The 23,921-nt window shown below is 47.2% G+C and overlaps 1 protein-coding gene and 1 non-coding gene across 6 annotated transcripts in view; both read left to right on the forward strand.

Annotated features, from left to right (window-relative positions):
- NEXMIF (neurite extension and migration factor) overlaps positions 1 to 23,921 on the forward strand; it is a 287,314-nt gene that overhangs the window by 128,867 nt on the left and 134,526 nt on the right. For 3 of the 5 annotated variants that reach the window (XM_053273242.1, XM_053273241.1, XM_053273240.1), the window contains exon 2: positions 21,446 to 21,557. The exons of the other annotated variants lie outside the window; for them this stretch is intronic. The gene's annotated coding sequence lies outside the window, so the exon portion shown is untranslated. The remainder of the gene's footprint in view (positions 1 to 21,445; positions 21,558 to 23,921) is intronic. 5 annotated transcript variants of the gene reach the window in all.
- TRNAA-GGC (transfer RNA alanine (anticodon GGC)) lies at positions 19,382 to 19,453 on the forward strand. The gene has a single exon. It is a non-coding gene; the product is annotated as a tRNA-Ala (tRNA).

The raw sequence follows: 23,921 nt of genomic DNA on the forward strand, positions 1-23,921 counted from the left end.
GAAAAGCTTGCTATGCAGGGTGTATATTGGCTAGTGCATATGTCATCACCAACGTGTCAGTGTTTCCATTCGTTGGCACAGCTTTGGTAAACAACTTATTCAATACATGTGGAGAACATTTTGTCTAAGATTGATGGCTGATTGGAGATGCAGGTTTTGGGCAGTATATAAATATTTTAAATAAATAAATATATTGGGCATCCAGTCTCCTGGAATCTCCCGTAATTCAGTTTGAGAAGTTGGGCTCTTAGTGTGACTGAAGAACCCACTGTGACTTCTTTTAAAACCTTAAGTTTATTTTCACTTAAAGTGCAAAGCGCTCTGTGTGTCTACGTGAAAGAAATGGGCATAATTTGAGAAAAGGTATGCAAGTATTCACTTACCTGATGAAAGAACAAGTATGAAAGCAAAAGGAGAGCTGGTCTTGTGGTAGCAAGCATGGCTTGTCCCCTTAGCTAAGCAGGGTCCGCCCTGGTTGCATACAAAAGGGAGACTTGAAGTGTGAGCACTGATATTCCCTTAGGGAATATCTACATGAAACCTTACGGGATGGAGCCGCTCTGGGAACAGCAGAAGGTTCCAAGTTCCCTCCCTGGCAGCATCTCCAAGTTAGGGCTGAGCGTGATTCCTGCCTGTAACCTCGGAGAAGCTGCTGCCCGTTTTTGTAGACAATACTGAGCTAGATGGACCTATGGTATGGCTCAGTATATGGCAGCTTCTTATGTTCCTATGTATGAGTGTGGAGCTACAGAGTTTGAGACTGGGGGGAAACCCCTCAATTTATCTTTTGACGCTAAGGCTGTAATCTAGTTACCTACTATCCACATGACCAAGCATCTTCTTTAGGTACAGGAGGGAGCCCAGAATTCCTGAGGGCCAGGCTAGACCTGATGGGGCTTCCAGGTTGGTTTCTCCACACATCTGCCATGTTTACTTCTTAAGCAGATGGTGAGGTCCACATTTTGCCTTAAAAGAGGCAAAGTGGGGAGGGAAGCAGAACCTTTCCATAGGACTCAAATTATGGCAGGGGAGGTTAAGGAAACGTGCCACAAAATGCAGAATTCTAGCCAAGCCATGTTTGAACTGGTCTTGTGGTAGCAAGCATGTATTGTCACTTTTGCTAAGGAAGGTCTGCCCTGGTTTGCATTTGGATGAGAGGCTACACGCAAGCATTGTAAGATATTCCCTTGAGGGGATGGGGGCCTCTCTGGGAAGAGCACCTGCCTGCTTGCGTGCAGAAGGTTCCAAGTTCCCTCCCTGGCAGCATCTCCAAGAGAGGGCTAGGAAAGACTCCTGCCTGCAACCGTGAAGAAGCCGCTGCCAGTCTGTGTGGACAATCCTGAGCTAGATGGACCAGTTAAAAACAGTAGCTAAGGGGGCTGCCCCATAATTCATACGTTGCTGTCCTCCTTTGCTGCCTATCTTTCCCATCTCCCATCCCTTGAACACACTTTTCTCCTAGATCCGAGCATGGACATAGAAGTGGCATGTCAGTCGAGAGCTCAGCTCACTTCACCCCTCTTAATGTTAACCAGACCTCCTACTCCAAACTTCCTGAAGTGTACTACTTCAGACAGTAGGTGGGAGTGGATTGCATGTTTAAGTGGGGAAACCTGAGAAGTGACTCACTTGCACATAGAATTCTCGGATGCCAGGGCCACGGTTCTCCCGCTAGGGTTGCCAGATGTTGCCGGCTCCAGCTCCCATAATCCTCAGTGGCCGTGGTAGTTGGGGATTATAGGAGCTAGTTCAACGTCATCTGGCAACCCAAGTTTGAGAACATCTATTCTAACTTTCTCCCTGCAGGGCTATTTTTCGTGTGTGCAAGGAATTTCTGTTGTGGGGAAGCATCCTGACATGTAAATCTTCCCCTACTGACAATTGGAAGTGGTATGCTCTAGGAAAAGCTTCACCAGTTGATTCCCCAAATTGTGTCAAGTGGGATGTTGGGGTATTAACTGGGACTGTTTGCTGTGGCTGCAGAATCTGCTGCCCCTGGTTACTCTCAGGACCTGTGCACGTATTGTAGCATCTGTGATTTCTGCTCCCAAGGTACACAGATGCCTACTCTTGTGCTGGTTCTGATAATCTGACCTGAGGGGACCTGGTGGTTACCCTGGCAACTGCTTGCGCTTCCCTAGGAAAGCCACTTGAAATTGGGGAAACGATCACTAGAGACTATTTTTACTTGCCAAAGCACTAGAAGAAATAATAATAATAACAAACAAACAAACAAAGGCATGACAAAGTAGCAGGGATGATACACTGGAACATCTGCAAAAAATACAAGCTACCTGCAGCCAAAAACTGGTGGGACCATAAAATTGAAAAAGTTGAAGAAAATGAATATATAAAAGTATTATGGGACTTCCGACTACAAACAGACAAACATCTGCCACACAATACACCAGATATAACTGTAGTCGAGAAGAAAGAAAAACAAGTCAAAATAATCAACATAGCAATACCAGGGGGTAGCAGAACAGAAGAAAAAGAAATAGAAAAATCACCAAATACAAAGATCTACCAATTGAAATTGAAAGGCTGTGGCAGAAAAAGACCAGAATAATCCCAGTGGTCATTGGCGCCCTGGGTGCAGTTCCAAAAGACCTTGAAGAGCACCTCAACACCATCGGGGCCACAGAAATCACCATCAGCCAATTACAAAAAGCAGCTTTACTGGGAACAGCCTATATTTTGCGATGATATCTATAATGAGAGCAACAACATTGATAATAAAATTCAGCCATCCCAGGTCCTTGGGAAGGACTCGATGTCTGGATAAAACAAACCAGTCAATAACACCCGTCTGACTGTAAATAAATAAATAAATATATGATGATAATAATAATAAATAAAATTCAGGCATCCCAGGTCCTTGTCTGGATAAAACAAACAAATGTCTGGATAAAACAAACTCGTCAATAACATCTGTCTGACTGTGTGAATAGAGAATAATAATAATAAAAACTTTGTTAGCTTTGTCTCATTTGGTTACCGCGATTCCGGGTATGGATAAAAGGGGATGTAGGGCTAACGATTTAAACTTTGTTAGCCGTAACAAATTGTTCTTTGGGCGGCTCACAACATAGCATTAAAACATAAAATAAAAACCCATTGCATGTTATAAATCATTACAGACCAAAAGGGAAAGAGGAAACAGAGAGAGAAATACAAAACACAATACAAAGCAATTTAAAAACTCTTAAAATCAATTTAAAAATCTGATTTAAGAATCAAAATTTAAGTTTAAAAGGCCTGAGTCTTTACCTGGCGTGTAAAATAACAAAGTGATGAAGCCAGGTGGACCTCACTGGGGAGGTTATTCCATAAACGGGGTACAGTCACGGAAAAGGTCCCTCTCCCTAGTAGCTACCCACCTCACCCCATTTGGCAGGGGCTCTCGGAGGAGGCCCTAGTCTTGTGGTAGCAAGCATGATTTGTTCCCTTAGCTAAGCAGGGTCCTCCCTGTTTGCGTATGAATGGGAGACTGTAAGATATTCCCCTTAGGGGATGTTGCCGCTCTGGGAAGAGCACCTAGGTTCCAACTTCCCTCCCTGGCAGCATCTCCAAGATAAGGCTGAGAGAGACTCCTGCCTGCAACTTTGGGGAAGCCACTGCCAGTCTGTGTAGACAATACTGAGCTAGATGGACCGAGGGTCTGACTCAATATATGGCAGCTTCCTATGTCCCTATGACCTCCAAAGAAGATCTCAAGGGCACTTTCCAGACCAGCTGCTCATTAGCAGCAAAATGCCTCCGTTCGGGCAAGCAGGGGGAGCGGTCTCGCAGCAACTAACAACTCGACAAAACAGCAACTTTTCCATGCTGGATGTACGACGTTGTAGCTCTATTTCACAGCAATTCTAAACAAGGCATTGGAAATGTGAAGAGTACCCAGCTGTCCGCATAGGGACTGCGGTGTCAGGAGTGTGGAAGCACACTTCCGAGATACGTCCTGACCCTGTTGTAGGGTCTAGTCTGGAAAGCACCAAGGTCTGGGTTGGGACATATGGGGCAAGGCATTCACCTGGTCCCAAGCCATTTAGGGCTTTAAAGGTTAAAACCAGCAATTTGAATTAGGCCCAGGAACTGACTGGGAGCCATTGACAGTTTAGGGCTAACTTATGGATTTGGGGCTGGTTTCTGTCATGTAGATCAGTGGTTCCCAACCTTTTCCATTATGTGGACCACTACATTGTTGTCGGAAGCTTTTGCAGACCAACACATGAGCAAGCAGTTTTACACATTTTAACATAGCATCTGGCTGATGGGAGTCACACTAAGCATATTATAAATGGTCATTTGGGGGTGGAGAGCTGGTCTTGTGATAACGAGCATGAATGGTCCCCTTTGCTAAGCAGGGTCCACCTTAGTTTGCATTTGGAGGGGTGACTACATAGGAGTGCTGGGGATGGAGCCATCGTAGCTCAGTGGTACAGCACCCGCTTTTCATGCAGAAGGTCCCAGATTCATTCCTTGGCAGAATCTCCAATTAGGGCTGGGAAAAACTCCTTTCTTGAAACTTTGGGTAGTTGTTGCCAGTCAGTGTAGACCGTACTGAGCTATATATTTGCCAATGCATTTAATAGAATGGACAGAATAATTCTCCAGAATATTCTCTTCCATTGTAATTATTGCATTGACGAATATTCTTTTCCCAGTCTAAGCTAGATGGACCAATGGTCTGACTCGGAATAAAGGAGCTTCCTATGTGTGTTCCTGTATGTTACCCATTGTCTGTTTTTGCATTCTGTTTCCACTCCGTGGAAAATAATCCTTCGTTGGTAAGTTTTCACCGTTCTTTTCTCCTGAGAAATGTTCCATAGGGTATCAGAGAAATTTGAGGCTCATTTCTGTTTTGATAGATGGATAATAATTGCACACTCTTTCAGGCAACCCAGTAGCAAAAACCCCTCCTCTCACTCTCTCGGTTTCTTAATTGGTGCACATTTGCAATACTATAACCCTTGGCCTCGTTACAGTCATATGCTCCCAGTTCGCAGTTTCCATATGTGGACCTTGGGGAGTGCAGGATTATATACATAAAAGCGTGCATGTGCTCACGCACAAGTACAGATACACATTGTGCGGTAGGAAGAAGATGGGGTGTGTGTGTGTGTGTGTGAGAGAGAGAGAGAGAGAGAGTAGCCAGTGAGATGCAAGAAATCGCCTTGAAAGAGGATGCTGGGAAGGAAGACCTTGATGTCAGCTAGCCTCGGGAGCATGTTTCATTAGATTCTGTGCAGCAGCCATGAGAAAGCAACTGACTCTGTCATTATGATCAGAGTTTACTCTTTCTTGCTACAGCTGCATTCTTTCTTGTGTCCTTTTTGAGAAATCCCGTTCAAATTGCAGGGCGACATGGTTTGTTAAAAGGCTGTCCTCATTTGCCCTGTGTTTTTCAGCATTATAAATGAGTGGGTGCATTTGGAACCAACGTTGTTTTGAGCTATCATTTTGTGTTTGAACCATCGTCGTCGTAATAATAAATAAATAAAGCAAGCAAGCAAGCAAGCAAGTGCTTGTTGCAAAATATGCTGCATTCTCAGCCGCCCACAAAACCCCCCAACTATTTTTCATATTGCTTTATATTTCAGTTTTTTGCTCCCCCTACTTCCAGTGTTTTGAATCCCCCCCTTCCCAATTGCCTCTGACTGATTGATTTTAATTTTTTGTTGTGGGTGGGTTGGTTGACGCTCCATTCTTTATTTTGGGGTAGCAGGTATGTGTGCTGGCATGCAGTTCTGGTCACTGTATCTTAAGAAGGACATTGCCTTCCATCCTTCCGAGGTCGGTAAAATGAGTACCCAGAATGTTGGGGGCAATATGCTAAAAAAATCATTGTAAACCGCTTAGAGAGCTCCGGCTATAAAGCGGTATATAAATGTAAGTGCTATTGCTATTGCAAAACTGGAAAAGGTGCAGAAGAGGGCAACCAAGATCAGGGGGCTTGGAGCACCTTCCTTGCCAGGTAAGGCTACAACACCTGAGGCTTTTTAGTTTAGAAAAAAATATGACTGAGGGGCGATGTGATAGAGGTCTATAAAATTATGCATAGCATAATTTAGAGAGACATTCCCCCCCCCTTCTCATAACACTAGAACCTGGGGCCATCCCGTAAAACTGATTGCCAAGAAATTTAGGACCGACAAAAGGAAGTACTTTTTCACACAATGTATAATTAAACCTAAGGAATTCTCTGCCACAAGATGTGCTCCCTGGATGGCTTTAAGAAGGGTTTAGATACATTCATGGAGGAGAGGTCTAACTGGCTACTAGTCGGAGGGCTACAGGCCAACTCCAGCCTCATAGGCAAGATGCCTCTGAATCCCAGTTGCAGGGGAGCAATAGCAGGAGAGAGGGCATGGCCTCAGCTCTTGCCTGTAGGCTTCTCAAAGCCATCTGGTGGGCCACTGTGTGAAACAGGACGCTGGGCGGGATGGGTCTTGGGTGTGATCCAGCAGGGCTGTTCTTATGTTATAATGAAATATTTAGATTGGTAGATTAAAAGGTTGATTCTCCCCTTAGTTAATGGGGGCAGAAGATGGAAGTGTCAGAAGGCTTTTATAGTCCTCCTTTAGGAGCTACTTGTCCTCCTTTAGTCCTCCTTCAGGAGCTACTTGTGTAGCTTCAGTATTAACGAATACATCACATATGATTCTTCATGATTATACATTTACTGTGTATGAGAGGGACAAATGTTCTTTCCAAAAAAATGGTACTCAGGTGGCAAACTGTATGAAGGGGGCCAGTCATGAATGTGTCTGCCCATTCCATGGAGGCGAAAGAAGCACATGGGGAGGGGGCAAAGCCCACCTACCCACCCTTGGTTACCCCATTGTGTTGTCATGCTTTAGACCAGTGTTTCTCAACCGCCGGTCCGTGGACCGGTGCCGGTCCGCGACGGGTTGAGTGCCGGTCCGTGCTTTGGGGAGCAGCAACTTCATGCTGGGGGCCCCGTTGCCCAAGCCATGCCTGCCCCCAGCTTCGCCGGCCAGGGCACCCTAAACCTCGCAGCAGCGGCAGTGGCAGCGGGGTCTGCTGCGGCTGCTGCTACCGCCACCGGCGCCGCCTCCGGTGCGGAGATTCAGCCTGCGCTCTCCTCGCCATGGCACGGGTGGCAGGGCGCAAGGAGGGACGCCCGGCTTCCTAGTGCTGGGGTAGTCGGTGCAGCGCAGCCGGAGCGGCACCAGGCGAGGAGGGGAAGGGGTCATCTGCCTTGGCGCCCACACGCCTGGAGAGGTTGGTGCCGAAGGAGGGAGATCGGCTGGCTGGCTTGGGGGCCAAGGCGGGGAGGAGGCCACAATCTTTGAGCCTTGCACTTGAGCAGAATGGGGAGGCCACCGACCCCCCGAGGGTGGGGGAAGAGCGCCGGTGACTCGAAGAGGGGCGGCCGGCTGACAGGCCGATGCCGGAGAGGAGCCGTAGACAGTGCAAGCAGGAGCCCTCCCCACACTCCCAACTCTCAGTTCTCTCTTCTCCAGACCAAGGAGCACAGCAGAGGCTGGGTTGTTGCGATCAGATCAGAGGCCCCTTCCAAAAAAGAAAAAGAATGATACCGGACTGCCCAGCGCTGCTGCTGCTCCTTTCCTCCTTTCTTCCTTCTCTTCCACCATCGCCTCTCTTTTATCCCTCTTCGCCCCTGAAGCGGAGGGGCGGGGGGTCCCTGAACTCTTCCAGGTCCTCCTCCCGAGTCCTGTGTTGGAGAGGGACAGCTTTGTAGCTGCTCGAGTGTCTTGGGGGGCGCGATCGGGGCGGCTGGGCTTTGGAGAGGGGTAGAAGGTGCTAGCGGGGGGGCTGCTTCTTCGCGGCGGGCTGCTTCCCTGGGTGCTTGTGGTGGTGTGTGCGTGTTGGGGAGGAGAGGGAGGGATCCCCTCTGGGCTGGTGCGGCGCAGGGGTGGGGGGGAGCTGATGCCTCCCTTGCTAGTCCTCTCTCTTTTTGGAGTCGCTGTACAGAGAGGCTTTGCTCGCGCTGCTCTTGTTGGGTCTTTCTTTACACTGCAGGGTCTCTTTGGAGAATAGGTAGGCAGGGAAGAGACTCACGTGCTTAAAACTCCCGAGACCCAGAGGGGTGGGGGAGAAAGATGAGGAGGAGGAGGGGAAGGCGTTGGGGTGCAGAGATTAGTTGCCCCGTGAAAAAAGAAAATGCCATTATTTATGATCAGCCTGCCAGCCAAACCGCCAAGAGAGATTACAGCGCTTGGGCATTGTGCTGCAAGAACGGGGCTGAACGGAGCAAACGCCCCAGCGAAAAGGCAAATTAGCTGAGGATTTCTTACTGTACTTACTCTGGGCGCCCTCCAAGAGCCAACCCCGGTTCAACCAGAAAGATGGCAAGCCTGTCTTGGGTTGGTGTATAGGTGAGATGCGGGCAGTGCCTCTGATGGTGCCAGCATCAGAATCGACAGAGCAGCCTGTTTAGCTCTATTGTTCAGTGACTATGGAAGACCCAGCTTGCCCAGAGGATCAGATGCCTTGCACTGATGTCTCCGGGAGAAGACAACATAAGGAATCATCATACCCCTGTCACAATCTGCCTCTGATTGGTACTGGCTTCCTGAAACATCCCTCATGCACCTGGGCAACAACATGCCAAGCCCTGTAACTACAATAGAATAATACCAGGCTCTGCAAAAAGAGCTGCAAGTCACACTGTTCTACTGCTGTTGGAATGACTGGCTGGCCAGGGTGATACTGATCAAAACAAACTGCTGAGTTGTGCTCACTGCAGAGCCAAGTTCCAAATTTTAGAAGCAAGTATGTAAGTGAAGGTTTTGTTTCCTGAAGTGCAGACTCAGACTTCTGCCCCTCATCCAACACATGCACACACTTCTGTGTTATATATAGAGCTGGGACGGTGCATCTCTCTTACAAGCAGATGCTGGAGCTCCCACACTTCTCCATAGGGAAGATTAGTGAGTTCCCACTTTGGTTGTTACAGGAGGATGTGTTCGCAATTCTATGTGCTCAGAGTTTAAAGTAAACCAGGATTAATCAAATTAATTTTTAGGGTGCTGATTATTAAAGTTAGACTTAATCAATTAAGTGTTACTTTAATAACCAGCACCTTAAAAATTGACCTCAGCCCCCATGAGGCAAGTCACAACCAGCTGTGGCCCACCAGGTCATTTGAGTTGTGCACACCTAGTATAGTACTAATAGATAAACTTGAAACCACTTTACTAACTGCTGGTCCAGGAAACTGCGCACCAAGAATGTAGCGGTCCTTGAGACGCAGCACGAAGAATTTACCGGTCCTTGACTCCAAAAAGGTTGAGAAACACTGCTTTAGACAGTTTTCTACCAGCCTGGCTCCGATACCGGCAGTGCGTCAAGCAAGGATAGAATTGTTTAAAGCAATAGAGCACATTAGGGCAAGGTGGTGTGTGGGTGGGCTTTAGCTCTCTTTCCTTTGCACTCTTTTTGTGTGTAAGGAGAAGACTCCATTCACCCCTGCTCTATCCTGGGTGTGAGCAAGGAAAAGACCTGGGTGCCACAACCTGTGGATTTGATCCAGTTCAAGAAAAGCAGGATCTGGACAAGCATTTCAGTTTCCTTTACTGGTTACCTGAAAAAGCAGGGTCTGACTGTTAACACAAAATAACATCTGCCTGGCAGCCTTACTGGGCTGCACAAGAGCCATTTTACAGCAGGCCAAAAGGGATCACCGAGCCTCAGGTAAGACCGTCATGCCCGGATGGCGCTCAGCTCTCTACCGCTTCAGAACTGCTGAAGAGCATTCCTCTTTGCCCACTGCTGGAACGTTGATTATTTATTGTTGTTATTATTTATTCAGTTTCTATACCGCCCTTCCGAAAATGGCTCAGGGCGGTTTACACAGAGAAATAACAAACAAATAAGATGGAACCCTGCCCCCAAAGGGCTCACAGTCTAAAAGCAACATCAGATAGACCCCAGCAGCAGTCACTGGAGGGACTGTGCTGGGGGTGGAGAGGGCCAGTTACTCTCCCCCTGCTCAATCAAGAGAATCATAAAGTTAAAAGGTGTCTCTTTGCCCAGTTGGCAGGGGTTAGCCGCCCCATCACAAATTGTTCTCTGGGAGGCTCACAACAGAGGATTAAAACATACAATAAAAACACACTACACATTAAATCATAACAGACAAAAAAGGTTGAAAAGAAAACTACAAAATACAATACAAACAGCTTAAAAACTCATTTTAAAATTAGTTAACAGTCAGATCAAATCTGAAAATGAGACTTTAAAAGACTTTAAAATTAGACTTTTGTCCTGGGTGGACAAAAAGGTCCTTACCTGGCATCTAAAAGAACAGAGTGATGAAGCCAAGTGAACCTCACTGGGAAGGCTCACTGGGAAGGCTAACGGGGTGCAACCACTGAAAAGGCCCTCTCCCTGGTAGCCACCCGCCTCACCTTTTTTGGCAGGGACACCCAGAGGAGGGCCTCCAAAGAAGATCTTAAGGTTCAGGTTGGGACATATGGGGCAAGGCACTCTCCACAAGCACGTGAGGCTGAGTTATGTTCAAGTGTGTTTCATAGTCAATTGATCTTGCATTGGATCTAGACTACTGCTTTTTTTAACCAAATATAGATCCATAAATAATTGAGAAACATAGAACATGAGCCAACTGTTCCTGTCTAGGGAGACACATGTTCCTTGTGATTTTTTACAAGGTCTACACTCCTAGAGATGGAAAATAGGTGATTGCATTGCAATACTTTCAGTTTGTGGTGTGTTGTGCTTTTATTGCCCTGACCGTTGGGCCTGCAGTGGCCAAATCTGCAGTGGTTTTTAAAAAAACTTTTGAAAGTTTCAAAAACGCAAAAACTACTATACAATTTCATTGATGTTTTTGGAGCAATGGAAGTGAAAATTGGCAGGAATGTTCTCCAAAAAGGAATGTTCTCCATGGAGACAATACAACAGTTTGCTAATTGTTACCCTAACCTAGGCCTGTTCTATTTAGACCCTCCAGCATCCAACATGTTTTTGGACTACAACTCCCATAACCCCCAGCCACAGTGGCCAATAGTCAGGGATTACGGGAGCTGTAGGCCAACATTTTGTTGTAAACCGCCCAGAGACTTGCGTTTTGGGCAGTATGCAAATCTGTTAAATAAAAATAAATAAATAAATGAACATCTGCAGGAGGGCCAAAGTTGACCAGGCCTACCCTAACCCTTTGTGCAAAAATGACTGCAGTTTTAGCCTTAATTGTTTGGGGATAGGGATAAAGGAGGGGTGATAGCACAGAGAAAGATGTGTGTGTTGCAGTGCTATCACCTGCTTTACATCTCTCGGTGGAGTAGATGTTGCAAAAAACCACTATGAGCACTCGGCCCCTGAGGTGGTGTAAATGGCCCAAATTTGTGGGCTTGGTTCATGGGCTAACAGCGATAGTCAGCATAGAATAAGATCATCGCTTGCCAACTGGGGTTTCTCTGCTTTTGCAAATTGTGAGATACATTGCGAGGTAATGTACTGTGGTGACTGATCCTCACTCATGATGGCTGCTTCACATATTCTGCCTATCAAATGGTGAGTTTGGTGATTATGCAAATAATATAATGCAGAAATACTTGCTCCAGTGGGTCTTGATGGCTCCTTCCCTGTAATCTGCCTTTGGTTATGACCATCCTAAGCAGTTGGGAATATCACTTCTGCTTAGCCAAACTTCTGCATCATTTTAATCAGTTTGTGTGTGTGCCTTGGATCTTTGGATGACTAGAATTGTGCTATTCTAATATATGTGGAGGGTATGTGTGTGTGAGAGAGAAAATTACATTTATAATCCCAGTTGGATCTCTGAGCCATAGCATCAGTGTTGAATCGCCTTTGTATCTCACCATGCTCCTGAAGTTTGTATTAATCAGCATTCCAGTGTTAGCATATTGTTGCTTCATTAACCTACTTGTCTTAAGTATCTCTGAATCGTGGAGAAGAGAAGCCATGCTGTTAATGAGAGAATCCACCTCGCATGTGAAATCTTCCTTCTCCAAATTGCATTTCAGGTTAGCAGATAATTTGTGGGGGTCTTCTTGGTTTCCAGGTCCCCTCCCTTTCCCCCACATACTAATGTGATATGCTTGTTCACCCAGAAGGTCATTTTAAATTTGAACATCTGAAACGGCAAGTGTTCAAGTTCTTATTGCAATTGGTCCTCAAGGAGCCTTGGAGATGGGATTTCTTTGTCCTCTAAAAGCTGTTACGTTCTGTGTACCACCCACATCTGTAGCCAAGTGTTCAAAAGGTAGATTTTATTTCTGAATGTGTGATATTGCCCTAAATAGACAAACGCTTGCAAATTGCAATTATATTTCAAAATTATTATAACTGTGACTGGTTCTTTCTTGAAATACCCTGTTTCCCCGAAAGTAAGACCTACCCCGAAAGTAAGACCTAGCAGTAATTTCTGATGTACCGCTAATTGCCCTAGTGCATTTTTGGGGGCTAAAATTAATATAAGACACTGTCTTATTTTCCGGGAAACACGGTAGTTATGCCCGGTAATAAATAGTGCATTGAACCCCAATTCGACAGAAGGGGTGTGTATGTGTATTAGTGTTCGTGCACAAAGGTGCTCTGTAGGGAACATTTAATTTAATTTTTTTATTTAATACATTTATAGACCGCTCCAAACAAAAACGTCCCTGGGCAGTTCACAATTTTGGCCATTCGTCACCATTTCCTGTCCATAGGCGTGTAGGAGGCTGCCCTATACTGAGTCAGACCCTTGGTCCAGCAAGCTCAGTATTGTCTACCCAGACTGGCAGCAGCTTCTCCAAGGTTGCAGGCAGGAGTCTCTCTCAGCCCCATCTTGGAGATGCTGCCAGGGAGGAAACTGGGAACCTTTTGCCAGTACAAGCAGGCAGCCGGTCCCATCCCTGAAGGAGAATCTCTTGCAGTGCTCACATGTATTTATTGATTTATTATTTATTTATTACATTTATAAACCGCCCCATCCAGAGGCTCTGGGTGGTGTACAACAACTTTTTAAAAAGACATAAAACCCACAATTCAAACAATGCTAAAAACAATATTAAAACAATTCAAAAATGATTAAAACTATTTAAAACCAATTAAAATACATTTAAAAACAACAACACTTTACAAGCCTTGGAAGGCCTGACCAAATAAATAGGTTTTTAGGGCACTCTTAAAGGCTGACAGCAAGCCTGAACTGCGGATATCTGCCGGGAGTGCATTCCATAGACCAGGAGCAGCTACAGAAAAGGCCCGGTTCCGAGTCGCCACCAGACGTACCGGTGGTAACTGGAGACCAAGGTAGTCTCCCATTTAGATGCAAACCAGGGTGTACTCTGCTTTGCAAAGGGGACAATGCATCTCCTCCCCGCAGATTTTAAAGAGCTGGCATAACTCACGGGAGAAGCGGGGTGGTTTGAGTATGACCCTGCTTGTGTGTTGTGTTCCAGCCATCATTTGTCCTTGCGTTCCCCATTTTTTAAAGCTGTCTTTTTAGTGGAGTTATTGTAATGGAGTATTGTGAACAGAGCTATAGCTCAGTAGTGAAGCCTCTGCTTGAATGCAGAAGGCCTCAGCTTCACTTCCTGGCAGCTTCTCAAGTTAGGGCTGCGAAAGACGCCTGCCTGAAACCTTGGAGAAGATGCTGCCAGTCAGTGTAGACAACACTGAGCTAGATGGACCAATGGCCTGACTCCGTATAAGGTAGCTTCTTATGTTCCTATGAGGTTAATGAAATCTGTGGGACTTATTTCCATGTTGGGGAGTAGGACCTTCGTGTGAGGTGTCTGCTAACTGGGCAAAGAGGCACCTTTTAAACTTAGTGATTCTCTTTATTTAGCAGGGGGAGAGTAACTAGGGATGTGCACGGTCCGGAGAAGTCCGGACCGGCACCGAAGGGGGGCCTTGTTTTTAGGGCGGGGAGGGCTTGCTTAGCCCTCCCGCCTCCTTGCCCCCGCCAGCGCCCGTATTTAACATTATAGGGGCGCTGGAAACCAGCCGCCGCCGCCACCGCCGCCGCCGCGAAATCACTCTTAAAAACATCCAGCCCTCCCTCCCTCCCAGCTAGCTGCCCCCCCACCCACCCACCCAGTCGCTCACCCGGTCGGTAGATACTAAGCGAGAGGAGCTCCGGCACAGAGCTCCTCTCGCTAGGAAGGCCTCCGGGAGAATGGTGGCTTGCGCGCGCATGCGCGCGCCGCAAACCACGCCGTTCTCCGGAGGCCCGGTCTACCCGCCGGGAAAGGGCCGGGTAGACCGGGCCTCCGGCGATATTAATACGGGCGCTGGCGGGGGCAAGTTAAATACGGGCGCTGGCGGGGGCAAGGAGGCGGGAGGGCTAAGCAAGCCCTCCCCGCCCTTAAAGATATACCCCCCACCCGGACCCGAACCAGCCCAGTCCGAACCGGTCCGGCAGTTCGGCCATTCTTTGGAATGGCCGCCGGACCGGTTCGGGCACACCACTAAGAGTAACTGGCCCTTTCCACCCCCAGCACAGTACCCCTCCAGTGACTGTGGCTGGTGTCTATCTTGTGTTTCTTTTTAGATTGTGAGCCCTTTGGGGACAGGGAGCCATCTTTCTTACTTACTTACTTATTTATTTAATTCTCTCTCTCTCTCTCTCTCTCTCTGTTAACCACTTTGGAACCTTTTGTTGAAAAGCAGTATATAAATATTGTTTGTTGTTGTTGTCATCGTCTGTGCTCCGTGAATTCAACCAGTCTTCCCTCTAACAGGGGTTCCCAGATGTTGTTGACTACAACTCCTAGAATCCCCAGCTGCAATGGCTTTTGTTTGGGGATTATGGGTGTTGTAGTCAACAACATCTGGGGATCCCTGTTAGAGGGAACACTGCATCTATTTCCATTACTTTTTCCATAATGCTTATGCATTATATTTGTGTTAGTCGGTGGGACATTTGTTGAGCTTGGTGTCACATGTAGTTTGATCTTTGTGCTCCCTTCTAGTGCCAGGCATTCGGGGCCAGAAGACCCCATGTGGCCTCTGCCGCTTCTGTGGTTAGCGGAGAGGTTTTGGGAATTGCATTCATGCTGGGAGGAAAGTCCCTCTGGCCCAATCTGTTGCGGGATCAGTTCCCTTCTTGGTATTTGCACATGCCCTTCCAGTTGTCTTGTGTATCCCAGGAGAGGCCTACCCTACCCAGTGGTTTGGAAATCACTTGGATCTAGCTCAATGTCATTGATTGTTACTAGCAGGAGCTCTCTGGCTCAGGATCTTAGGCATAGAAGGGAAGAAGTGCTCGTCTTGTGGCAATGAGTATGAATTGTTCCTTTTGCTAAGCAAGGTCTGCCTGGTTTGCATTTGGATGGGTGACTATATGTGAGTGTTGTCTGTGGGAAGATGTCCCCCTTTAAGGTATGGGGCCATACCCCAGTGATAGGGCACCTGCTTGCATGCCAGAAGGTCCCAGGTTCACTCCCTGGCAGCATCTCCAGGAAGGGCCGGGAAAGACTCCTGCCTGAAACCTTGGAGAGCCGCTGCCAGTCAGTGTAGACAGTCCTGAGCATGGTCTGACTTAGCAGAAGGCAGCTTCTGCAAGGACTTCCCTAGGTCTCCATCGGAGATCCTTAACTGGAGACGTTAGGGAATGAAACTGAGGCTTTTTGATGCAAAGCAGGTTTTCTGCCAGTGAGAACCCAAAGTCTAGAGAGCGCCTTCTCTACGGAGCCCCTCCAGGCCCATTCACATCTGGCATTTAGACCCTTCCCTGATTTTACTCATTTTAATGCATTGTTTTTGTATGTGCTTTATTGTAATTGTAATTGTTTTTTTAAAAATATATATATATAGTGAGTCTCCTTCAGCACCTGGGAGAGACCACCAAAGGGTGGAGGTAAATGGATTACACAGATGCATTATGTAAGAGATACTTCTTAGTTTGAAAATCTGTATTTAAATTTTTTCAGTGTTGACCCAGCACAGATGTAGGCGAGTCTGAATTTCGCTGCACACTTTTAAATTGGCTGATGGCTGTCGGTAGCATTCTCGTGAGCACCAGCAAATCTATCCACACAAAGATCAAATCTGCACATCACGGCACAATAAAGCTTCAGTTCACCTGCAGAGTGGTGTGTATGAATGAAACCTCTGGGGAACTGGATGTTGGTAGAAATGCCTCCTTCCTATCCTCTCTCCTGTGCCTTGAGATTTATTCCAACAGAGGAGACCCTCTCAGGGGTTTCTCTACTTTCTGCTGTCAGTGGTGCCCCTGTATCTCAGGGGTAGACAACCCTGGCCCTCCAGCTGTTGCTGAACTACAAATCCCATCATCCCTAGCTGCAAAAATTGCAACTGGGGTTGATGGAAGTTGTAGTGCAGCAACAGCTGGAAGGCCAAGGTTGCCTGCCTTGTGATAGGTTTTCTCCACGGAGGCACCTGTTCTAGAGATACCAGACTCCTGTCTCCCAGAGTTTAAGATGTACCATTTCCACCAGATCTTTGCTATTCAGCTGATTTCCGTGTCCCCGGCATTGTTCTTCATGCTGTTGTTACATCTCCTAAATGTGTGTTGCATTTTTATTGGCTGCTTGACAAGCTGGGGAAGGAGGTTAGAGATATAAGTAATTGTAATAGCGATGTGAGGTGTGGAGGAAACTCCTTCCACCTTGGAGAATTTCAGTGCTGTTGACAGGAGAGGTTACCCCCACATTTGGTATCCTTGACATGCTGAGCTGGGAGTGGATATTTGTGGTCCATGAAGATATTCCTGGGGCAGTTCCTCCCCCGCACCCTGGATTGTGCCCTGGTCGACCAGAGATGACCAGGACCTATGTTGCTGCAAGATTTGGGGCGGTCTAGAGATTCCATCAACCCCAGAGACGCAGGTTTTGGGTGGTATATAAATGTATTAAATAAAGATAAATAATAAAGATAAATAACTGCTGCATGATGCTTCTGTGCCAGCTGTTGACATTTCTGCGTCTTCTGCTGGTTTTTCTCCTTCGAAATGCCTCTAAAAGCAATGGCGAATTAGCAGGCAGCGGCTCTTAATGTATTTTAATAGAGAGTGTGTGTCTGCAGTGAAAGAGGACTAAATCCCCCTCTTCTGCACCAGTCTTTTGAGGCTGAGGCAGGGATGAAAATCCTGCAGTGTGTGTGTGTGTGTGTTGCTGTTGCTGCTTCGAGGCACTGGTGCTTCTCTTGATATATCTGCTTTCAGAAGACATATGCACTGATTTGTCAAAAAGGTGGCAGCTCATCATTAGCCAGTTTGGTCACATATGTTGTGTTGGGGATATGGTGTTTGATCAAGTGGAGCCCAAGATAAGACAAGAAGAGAAATGCCTTGTAAGGGCTGCTTTCTTGGCGCGAAACAGAGAGGCAACTCCCTGCAATCCAATGCACACCTCTGATAGAGCCTGTTTTGGCCTCATCGAGTGAAATGCACAAAGCTTAAGTGGAAGCCGCTGGATCCTGTCTACTTCTACCCCTTCTCGTACACTCAGGCGTGGAAAGGAAACAAAAACACCCCCCCCCCCAAAAAAAAAAAAAAGATTCAGCCACCCATTCCTGCCTGCCGTTTGCTGCTGTTTTGCCTCAGAGTACTGCATTATGACCACTCCTGCTGTTGGAAGCATTAGTAAATCTGCAGAGTAGAAATGGCTTGTAAATAGAGCAGAAGGCCGGCTAGGGTCCTCAGCTCAGGGATGCTGTGTCTGTGTGTGTGTGTGTGAGAGAGAGAGAGAGAGAGAGAGAGAGAGATCATCTTCAGCCCAGATCCGTAATTAGAGCAACTGGTACAACTCTTGGTGTGTGTGTGTGTGTGTCTTTTTTGGGTCGAAATCAGCTTTATTAATTGACATTGAAGGTTGCTCTCTGTGTTTCATTGTTTGAGTAAAATGCCTGTATAAATAATTAGGCACTTATGTTTTATTACTCTCTCTTCTGTATCCCAATTTACATTTGCATGCACAATAAAATGAATGGGCAAAATGGATTATTTCATTTTTGGATGGAAAAAAAACAAACATGTACTGCGACTCAACACACGGGAGCAATTTGTGCTTCTCTTTCCTTCCCCCTCCACTTGTGAATTTGCTAGATTCCGGTAACCTTATTCTCTCCAGGTTTGGGTTCTAGGAGAGAAGATTTCCACTCGGAATCGAGCCTCGCCATTTCACAGTTGTCAGTATTGGCTAACAAACGTACGGCCGTGCTCTTGAATATAGTGTCGAAGCAGGGTTCTATCGTTGCCCCGATCCGTCTGTGTACTGTAGAGACTCTTTTGCACATATAGAACTCCCTCACTTCAAGGCCTCCACTCTGCACTTCAGCGGATGGGTCACCTTTGTGTGCATTTGCAAAGGGGTGTGCCTGCAAAGTTGCCTTGTCTGTTGAATAGTATAGGCATGCATGTGTGCGCAGAAGCACCGTGTGCACCTCAGAGCATGCACAGGACGCTTGGGTTGAGGCGGTGCACAGTGGCTCTTGCTGGTGTGCAGTCCTGCTCTGTGTAGACCCGTTTAGATACGCAGCTGAATTCTTCACCCTTCTCCAGGGCAGGGCGGAGTTGCAAGCATGGTTCACTTCTGGCCTCTGCTGTGGCGACACCCAGCTTGGGAGGCGGGGCTGGCTTCCCAGATGGAGGCTGAGGCAGGTGGTCGGATCCCGGTGGCAGTTGCGCCTGCTGCTTCAGCTCTGAGGTCCAGCATCTCCCTTGCCGGCAGCTTGGCCTCAGAAACACCAGCCGGGGTGCTTCTCCCTGGTTTTCAAAGCAGGAAGCATCCCGGTTCCCTCCTTCCCCTGAAGTACATGCCATCCCCTCCTCTGAACAGTTCCTCTGCAATTCACTCCCCGTGCCTTCCAGTGATCCGTCTGTCCATGGAGGGGATGTCAAAGGAGCCAGAGCTCTCAGTGTGGACCGCATCTCTCTCTCCTCCTCCATCCCTTTCTTTTCCCTTCTCAGCAACAGCTGCTGCTTCCCACAGCCACTTCCTTGGAAGCTGCCATATACTGAGTCAGACCATTGGACCGTCTCACCCAGTACTGCCTACACAGACTGGCAGCAGCAGCTGCTCCAAGGCTGCAGGCAGGAGCCTCTCCCAGCCCATCTTGGAGATGCTGCTAGGGAGGGAACTTGGGACCTAGATGCTCTTCCCAGAGCAGCTCCATCCCCTGAGGGGAATATCTTGCAGTGCTCACACATCAAGTCTCCCTTTCATATGCAAACCAGGGTGAACCCTGTTTAGCAAAGGGGGCAATTCATGCTTGTTACCACAAGACCAGCTCGTCTTCCCCAACCCTAGCTTGTATTAAGCGCATACGTTGAGTATGTGTCCAGGGAATCCCCACCCACCCAGGGCCTGTGGCAAAGCAGAAGGGCACAATTCCAGCTGTTGCAGGCACCTCCCTTGCTCAGTCCTGGCTTGTGCTGGGGTGGGCATGACGGCCCTGGGGGGCTGTAGCTCAGTGGAAGAGCATCTGCTTGGCATGCAGAAGGCCGCAGGTTCAAGCCCTGGCAGCATCTCCAGGTCGGGCTGGGAAAGACACCTGCCTGAGGCCTTAGAGAGCCGCTGCCAGTCAGTGTAGGCAGTGCTGAGCTGGGTGGGCTAGTGGTCTGACTCAGAAGGCAGCAAAGATGGTGACTCACTGCACAATGCCAGCTGACCCTGGTGAGAAAGAGAGAGAGGAGGGAGGTGGAAATAATGGCTGGTGGAAGGCCCTCTTCCAGGGTGTGGTCCTCAGTAGATGCTCAGCCACTGCTTTTGAGCCTGGCCAAAGGTTTTGGATTATTTTTATTTTATTTTATTTTATTTATTTTTACATTTCTATCCTGCTCTTCCTCCAAGGAATACTATATACTACATACTTAAGTTTCTCCTCACAACAACGCTGTGAAGTAGGTTAGGCTGAGAGAGAAGGGACTGGCCCAGAGTCACCCAGCAAGTCTCCTGGCTGAATGGGGATTTGAACTCGGGTCTCCCCGGTCCTAGTCCAGCACTCTAACCACTACACCACGCTGGCTCACAATTATGCTCCTGAGTAGGATAAAGACTGTATTTAGTGGCAAACCAGTGTTTAATTGTCGTAGTATCCAATTGTATGCCTGCTTGTTCAGGAAATATGAGTTGCAAAACGGGGGGGGGGGGAGATTTAAATCAATTATTTAAATTGGTCTCTTTTTTCTTGGTAGTTCAAACTGTGCTTTGGATCACTGATTTAAATTCCTTGATTTAAATCAATCCGCCCTGAGGCGTCTGCAATGAATCAAATCTATATTTAAAACGTGGCCTTAAAATGGTTTAGAAAACTCCATGCACTCAAGCCAGATGGGCAGATGGCTCTGGTTTTAAGGCAAAAGTCTTCACTATTTTTCAAGCAGGGGCCACTTTGGCAGGGGGAGGAAAACCACACGCACACACACCAACAACCCCCAATCCACCCTTCAAGGTGAGAGCCCTTTCCCCCTGCGCTGCTGACCCCTGCCTAGTGCTGTGCTTTAAGAGAGACGGAGTCCTCCCTTGAGAGCCCGAGGAGGGAAGCGTTGGAAAGGACTACACTTCCCAGCACTCTGTGCATGCCTTCAACGATGGCACAGGGGCTCATGGGGGCTCCATTTCCTCTAGAGGAGACCCCCACCCGCCCGCCAGGCAGTGGACAAAGTGCAGCACTGGACTGTGAGAATGGTTGTCTCCATATGGTGCCAGGGGGTCTGTGCGGAGTATTCAGCTTTGGCCAAAGCTTCGCACAAGCCCAATAAACAATTAGTCAGGAAACCACAGTTAGGATGGTTGCGGGCCACGCCTGGTTCCTAGACTTTACCGCGAAGAACACTGTTTTAAGGGGAAGTGCTTAATTTTGTAAAGGCTATTCCTTCTTTCAGAAGATCACTGATCTTATAGCATGTACCGTAGATGCTCCCTCTTGTGTCTGTTTCTGGTGACGATTCTCACCTTGCACACAGAATTTAGTGTCTGGTGCAGAAATTCAGCAGGGTGAGGATTTCAGCTTTATGGTGGGTTAATTTTGAGATATATGGGATGGGGGCACTGGTCCTAGTGGTGGTGTTCCCTTGAGAGGAAAGTGAGGGGAGGGAGAGTTGCCTCTGCTAAGATGGCACCTGACATACCTGATGTCTTTTTGTTTTAAATAAAAATATATTCAAAATAAGCAACTCCTAAAAAAGGATTCTTCAGTTAATTGCATGTGACTTTTCAGTGGATTAAAAATAGTTTAGTCTGGCCATTTAATCAATCAGAGGTTGATAATCAGTTTTAAAGTAAGCAGGGAGAATGAGACCCCCCTCCCCGCCTGAACAGCAATCTTGCCTGTTTGGGAATCGTTTGTACTGACCGCAAGGCCGCTTGGTGAGTGGCTGATTCCAGACGTGTGCCATTTCGTCGTGCCAGAATCCCTCCGTGACTTGTATGCCCCTTCCAGCCACTGACTGTATCATGTAGTCCTAGCCCAGAGACCTACTGTCTCCTCACACTCCGTCTCCCATGAATGTTGCTTGCAGGTCTCCCGTGTTCCTTGCACAGAACTTCCGAGAAGGGACAGAGAGTCGCAGGAGAAAAAGGAATGCTTCTGAATGAGCCCATGGACGTTCCTTACTGAGGCATGGTTGCTTGGTAAGTCTGCAAGTCTCCTGCATGCGTGTTCACTCCTGAATGACAGCATTTTGGTGGTTGCCCCAGTCTTGCTTTCCTTCAAGAAGTGGTGCTGGTAGAAGCAGGAATAAATGTATGTTACTTAAACAGGTCAGCGTGTTCCCATCAGACAGTTGTGAGAACCTGAAGCCTAAGTTTATATTTAGAGTCTCTAGTTCTTGACATGCTTATCATTTACTTAATGCACGCATCTCTCTCTTCTCTGATGTCTGAGGGTGCTTTGAACAAGCTGATCTGAATAGGTCCCCCCGCATTTCTGCTACATTATTAACAAATGAGAGACCTTAAAGGCCAAGCTGAAGACAGATCATCCTGGAGAGAATCTATCTATGTAGTCGCTAATAGTTGACACCGACTTGACGGCACTTAATCAATCGGTCAATCAATCAATTCACAAATGAGAATGATGGGTATTTGCTGATTTGTGTGGGGAATGAACATTCCAAAGCAGGGGTTCCTAACTGGTGGTACTCCAGATGTTGTTGAACTACAACTCCCATCACCTCCAGTTACAATTTATCGTGGATGGGGATAATGGGAGTTGTAGTACATCTGGAGTACCACAGAAGTACCCCTCTGGAGTAGCATAGGGGTTGGGAGAACAATGTTCCCTCTAACAGAGATTCCCAGATGTTGTTGACTACAACTCCCATAATCTCCAAGCAAATGCCATTGCAGGTGGGGATTCTGGGAGTTGTAGCCAACAACATCTGGGAATCCTTGTTAGAGGGAACACTGGTTGGGAACCCCTGTGAAAAGGGTTTGGAGTAAGGGCAGAATTGACAACAATTTTTGGGGGGGAGGGCTTATCACACGTTGGAAGTGGTGGTGGTAGCAGAGGGACTCTTTGGGGAATGTGGAAGGCTGCCATGTATTGTATGTGCCATGGTGTGTGTGTGTGTGTGTGTGTGTGTGTGTGTGTGTAATTTATTAATACATTCAACAGGAGCATTAAAAAGCTGCCATGTTTTCATCCTGGAATGCACCGAGAACAACTTCGTTCCTTGGTGCCTTCCAGTGGGGGGGAAATGGTGGTTTGCAGGAAGAATTTAATAAAGCAGTAAAGGGTCTCTAATTTTGGGCACCCTTAGGTTCATCCCCACACTTTCCAGTTCCATTTGCTGATGAAGAGAGGATGCATTCTAAGCAGATTGAAATGTCTCTGCACTCTATTCAGTGGTGCTCAGCAGGACTCTGGGAGCGAAGAGAGAATTCTGTTGAGCAAGATGCATGTTGACTTCACTTTTTCTAATTTCATGCCGTTCTTTATGAGCGTCACTGCATCAGCTGTGCGTTCCTCTTTGCCAGGCTTTTGCGGTCTCTGTCTTTGGCCATTATAATGTGAGGCTTTTCCTGTGTGTCCCTGTTGAAAAGGAAACCTTTGTGTTACTCCTCTCTCTTTTGACCTTGGCATGCCTGGAAGCCTCGCGTTGAAAGGGGAGAGTCGGGGAATAATTGCCCTGTTTGTGCTTTATCTCTGAAGCACTGATACCTGCAGTTCTTCTGCCTCTTAGAATCACATTCATTTCTCTCTGTTCCTGTAAGCAGCATTTTATTATTCCGTATGATTAAAAATGTATGTTAGATCTGCAGCTGATCTAAGTAGATTAAGTAGGTTCGAATTACATTATGTCCAATGATTGATTTTGGTTTTGGTCTGGGTCATGGTGACAATTACGGTGACGTTAAATCAGACGACACGTTACTTGTGACTTAAAGCCAACAGTCCTTTTTTTCTTTTTTAAGCACAAAAAGCCATTTTGTAAGAGGGGAGGAGAAAACACTGAGAGGGTGTGCTTCACCCTTTCCCATTGTTGGTGCTTCATCATCGTCTCCCCCAAAGTAGCTTTTCAAGCTAAAAAAGGGTAATAGTATATAGTTTGGTCCATAGACTCTGTCAGCTGCTAAATTCTGAAACATGTTAAAAGAGCAACAGCAGTCTCTTTTTACATGTATATTCCGCTCTTCCTCCAAAGAGCCCAGACTACATAATGACTGATGATTGATTGATTGATTGATTGGTTGATTGAGAGCCGTCAAGTTGGTGTCGACTCTTAGCGACCACATAGATGGATTCTCTCCAGGCTGACCTGTCTTCCACTTGGCCTTGAAGGCCTCTCAGTGGTGCATTCATTGCTATCGTCATCGAGTCCATCCACCTTGCTGCTCGTTGTCCTCTTCTCTTTCCTTCTACTTCTCCCAGCATTATGGACTTCTCAAGGGAGCTGGGTCTTTGCATTATGTGTCTGAAGTAGGATAGTTTGAGCCTGGCCATTTGTGCCTCGTGTGAAAATTCTGGATGGATTTGTTCCATGATTCTTTTTT

This window comes from Hemicordylus capensis, chromosome 11, assembly GCF_027244095.1.
Source record: "Hemicordylus capensis ecotype Gifberg chromosome 11, rHemCap1.1.pri, whole genome shotgun sequence".
Lineage (NCBI taxonomy): Eukaryota > Metazoa > Chordata > Lepidosauria > Squamata > Cordylidae > Hemicordylus > Hemicordylus capensis.